The sequence below is a fragment of the Salvia splendens genome, chromosome 2 (genome assembly GCF_004379255.2).
Source record: "Salvia splendens isolate huo1 chromosome 2, SspV2, whole genome shotgun sequence".
NCBI lineage: Eukaryota > Viridiplantae > Streptophyta > Magnoliopsida > Lamiales > Lamiaceae > Salvia > Salvia splendens.
In genome coordinates this window covers 27,533,705-27,538,614 of record NC_056033.1, presented here as the reverse complement: position 1 = coordinate 27,538,614, position 4,910 = coordinate 27,533,705, and the positions used below count along the sequence as shown (strand labels likewise).

The window sequence follows — 4,910 nt, the reverse complement described above, 5'->3', positions numbered from 1 at the left end:
CTAAGTTGATGCTCCATGCGTCACTATAAGTTTTACGTAAAACTATAACAACTTGGATCGCAACTAAAATATTCCATCTTTCTTAAACATTTTATTTTATGCCCAAAATAAATTAAATTCGAATTTGGGCCCTTCTTAATTATTTTCTGTTGCACCAATTTATTCACAAGTAGTTGGGCTCAAAGTTTTTTTATACGGCCCAAGTAATTAAATCAGAAGCCCAATTAAATGAGCTCAACTAAATGATGCACACTCAAATACCCTAGCACTTGTCTTCCTCCCTCATTTCACAAAATGCACAATAGCCTTCCTCCCTCTCACACATCACCTCCGTCGCCGCCAGCCTTCCTCCGGTGCCGCCGTCACGCCACCGCCACTTCCGGCGGTGGTCCTTCTTCCTCTTCCTCTCTTTCTCTCCCTCGGTTCCCCCTTCACCGTTGGCATGCAGAGGCAGCGGCTTCGCCGCCCTCCTCCCGGCAGTCCGGCCGTCTCCGGACAACAGCGGATCGGTGCTCCCTCTCTCTCTCTCTCGCCGCCGCCACAGCCGAGACCTCTGCCCCATGTTGAACTCCCGAAAGGTAAGGTGTAATTTTTTAAAATTCTTCCTCTTTTATTTCAGTTTCTAAGGATTTAAAGTCTTAGATCTGAGGTTTTTGGAATTTAATTACGAAGGTTGGTGAAATTAATGAAGAATCGGGATGCGGGGCTGCCACGGTCGGCGACGGCGTGCCGAAACTCAGTCACTGGAAATCTGGCAGATTTGCATTCTTGAGATAAGTTCTTAACTTGTGCTTACTGTAGTTGTAGAACTTGGTTTATCTGTTTTATGAATTCGACGAATTTGAACAATTGTCTTACTACTAAAAGACTTGATGGTGAAATCATGTTGAGCTTATGTGTGTTGGGAATTTCACTTAGGCTGATTCTAGTTGCCTATTTATATATGCATACTTGTACATATATGAAAGAAAGAAAAAAAAGGCTTGGAGTTTACCTTAATTTGGTGGTAAAAATATGTTGTTGGATAGTGGGACTTGGCAGTGGGAAAAAAATGTTGTTGGATTGTGGAACTTGGCCCTATAATTTATCTGCAACTCTCCACTTCTCTTTGACTCCTTGTCTCTACTTTGAATTTGTTGAAGGATTTTAAAGTGATCTCTTATTGTTTTGAGAGGGGCGATGGAGAGGGAATGTTAATTCCTATGTATATACATATATGTTTTGCCAAGCCTATCTTGTACATATATCTCTTATTTTGATATGTTTAGATCCTTTGCAGAGATTTGATATCTTATTTGTTTACATGGCATAATCTACTCCGTCAAATCTTGTGATGAAATCTTCAAAGATTATATGCATTAAATGCACACAGCCCACTTGCAAAATCCTACTTATATCTCATCATAATTTATTTGATATAATACGTGAATCTTCATAAATGAATGCCTAGGTAAATCTTTGAGAAAATCTTTAAATCCATAATGCTACATTATATTTTGATTTTGGCATTAAGTTCAAGATCTTATATAATTTCCACTCTCACCCAAAACCAATTTATGCAGGAACATTCATTTGGGATGTTGGTGATATACAGGATCGGCCCTATTTTTTTATTTGTTTATTAAATTAATTATTTAAGTATTTGTTCACTTATTCTTTTAATTTGGTGTAGGTATAATTGGTTTAAGTTCGTGACTATCCGAGCTGAAGTACCCGATTTTCTTAGAACGCATGATGTATAGATTAAATTTTGTTGGACTTTTGTTGGATGTATCGGACATTAAAATTTTGATTTTGGGATCTTATTTATTTATTTAAATTTATTATATTCATATAGGTGTAATATATTTACATCTATTACTTTCCTATCGTCAAACAAACAACAACAACAATCTATCGTAGCTCGGATTTAAACGCCTAAAAGTTACTTATATAGATAATCAAGCTAATAATATCGTTTCTAATAATATCAGCTTAGTGGGTCGTTACAGAAGGCCAGGGCAGAGCTTTAACAGATATAAGGCACAAGGCCCAAGAAATGCGGTACATGATGATGACCATGACCATGACCATGACCACGAATTAAGTCCAATGCCAAAAACCCTAGGAAAGCATTTTGTGTTTTTCTTATTAAGTTATCTTTCGTTACACTTAAAATACTAATTTAATTACATTAAAGTTAATTCTAAATTTATAATATAAATTGAAAAATGCAAGTAATGTGGGATTACTAAGGATTAGTTTCTTACTGGTTCATCAAGAATCGAGTTACGTCAACAATTAGAGTTGAGTGAAATTTAAATATCCAGTTAAATATCTACACAAGGAGACAAATTATAGCCAAACCCATATCTAGGCCAACAAGGAAAACTACCTAGTTTTGCAAGAAAATGCAATTATAATAAACTAGAAAAAAATTGTTCATTGTAATAAATTCATGAATTGATTCAGATAACTAAGAGCATCCACAACCGTGCTCTTGCCAGCGGCACGGTTGTGGGCCCGGGCGGTACTATTCATGCCTGCTCTCTGGCAAGAGCACAACACCCACAACTGTGCTCTTCCGCAAGGACGAGCACAATTAATTTAAAATTCAATTAAAAACCACAATAAATATTACAGATGACAAATAAAATTAAACATTACATAATTATGAATGAGAGATGAGCGGGGGTATTCGCCGCGACATATGCTTTGTAAGCGGCACGATGTTGTTCGTAGTAAGCGGGGGTATTATTGAACATCTAGGTGATAGAATTTCAGTATATACTAGTAATATTTTGCTCTCAGCTCTTTTATAATTGAAAACAAATGGTTGTAGCAATCAAGTAATCACCTCAAACGAATAATACTGAGTGTAAATTTCTGTCAAATATTTGTATGTTGATATATCACTCCATCCCAAGTAGTATCCATATTGATCAATACTACTCCCTTCCTCCGTGTACCATTAAGCGTCGTAAGTTGATCTGATTCGGGTTTTAAGAAATGAAAATAAAATCGATGGAACCTACCTTTATATAGTAGTACTTACTTTTATATATGAGGTAAATGGGTTAGTCGAACGTGAGATCCGTGCCAAAAATAGTCTAAAATAAGTGTGACAAGTATTGACTGACTGATCGAAAAGAAAACTAGTAACAAATAATGCCTGGCAGAAGAAGTATGTACTAATGTGAATATTTTTATTAGTGATTCTTGATCATAGCCAAATATAATCTATCAATATATAAAAGGCGAGTCTCAAGAGTAATAAGAGAAATGCTATTATTAATATTTTTTAGTAATAATTAATATGGATTTATTAATTAAACTAACATATATTAGGCTTTTTATATGTAAGTTAACGAAGTAACGTTTATAATCATATGAAAGTAATATTTATAATCTTAAATACTAATTCATGTCTACATTTATTATTTAGGCTCTTCATACTAATAAACAGAAAAAATAGCTTCTTATTAACATATATATAGTCATGCAAATGGAAGAGTAATATAAATCACAATTATATCAAATTAAATAAAATAGAAGATTATAAACGTTACTTTATAATTCATGTAATGCAACGTTCCATAATCATCTTCGTAGCACCCAATTTAATCATCTTTGAAGCACCCAATTTGATATATCTATGTAAGAAAGGTTTTGGATGAGTTTCACAATTTATTTTCTATAAATATATGATATTTGGTAAATTATAATTCACACGTTCCTATCTTGTTCCGTTACATTCTTCGTTGAACTTCTTAATAATATTTGTTTTAAACCCTCAATTCGCGTTTTCTCAACTATTTTATGATTAGAGATTTTTCTTTTGCATGATATATTAATAGGTACTACTTCCTCCGTCCGATGACTCTTGGTTTACCATTTTAGTTCGTCTGATATTAGGTGTATTTTTCTTTGAACGCGTTAGTAGAATGTCAAATTCGAATACGAATTCTAATGTCGGACAGAGGGAGTATTTTTTTCTACTCTTTTCACCCATCAATAAATGCACTTTTTATATTTTGATTATTATATTATTATATTTGTTGGTTTTGATAATTTTAATTTTTTTGGTATCTTTTAATATATATTTATAGATTGAGGATATTATCAAACTGGACTCACCCAGTACATAATTCATTGTAATAACAATACCAGCAACTCTATACATTGATCATCACTACCCCAAGATATCACATTCTTGGATTACGAACTATTTGATAAATAAAAAAAGTGCATAATCAATATCGTACGCTCAATGTTATGTCAACAATGATTAAGAAATACCAATCACCAAGACCTCATATTTCAGTAAATAGCAAGAAAGAATTATCTCAGTGCTATACCACAAGTGCCGTTTACTTCCTAAGGTAAGAAACATGCGGACTGATACTGAAACCTTTCGCAATAGGTCGCCAAAGCCTATCTAGATTGTGAAATCCTATTTCTCTTCTATAAAGAATTGTCTGTGTGACCTTTTGTGAACATCGTTCACGACCAGTCTACTATGCAAAAGCATGCAGAAGAATTAGAATTATTTTCTTCTTATACATTTAAATGTTTGAGAAATATCTTAGTAATGCATAAGTAATTACCAATGCAATAAAATTACTTCTTCTCGTCTTAGGTTAAAAGTGGATTGCAGAGTTTATTGTATACAAACAATTATATCCATGCAACATGCTCGAAACATGTTTTTCAGTATACAAATCCTAACAATCTCTAATTTATACTCAAATCATGCTTTTGAGTATACCCACTGCCAAAACTCTCTCACTTATACTTTAAGTAGGTCTCGCACCATAATACATCGGACGACCAAACTTTTCACCTCATGTGTAAGACATGGTTCTATATAGACATTTTGTGAAAAAATTATGTGTGACGCCCCAGGTTTTTTTTTTTTTTTTTTTTTGGGC

The 4,910-nt window shown here is 33.7% G+C and overlaps 1 long non-coding RNA gene across 1 annotated transcript; it reads left to right on the top strand.

The window, feature by feature from the left end:
- Nucleotides 1-305: 305 nt before the first annotated feature.
- On the top strand, nt 306-1,832 carry LOC121770163. Its single transcript, XR_006043751.1, has 2 exons — nt 306-578; nt 673-1,832. It is a non-coding gene; the product is annotated as an uncharacterized LOC121770163 (long non-coding RNA).
- The last annotated feature ends 3,078 nt before the right edge of the window (nt 1,833-4,910 follow it).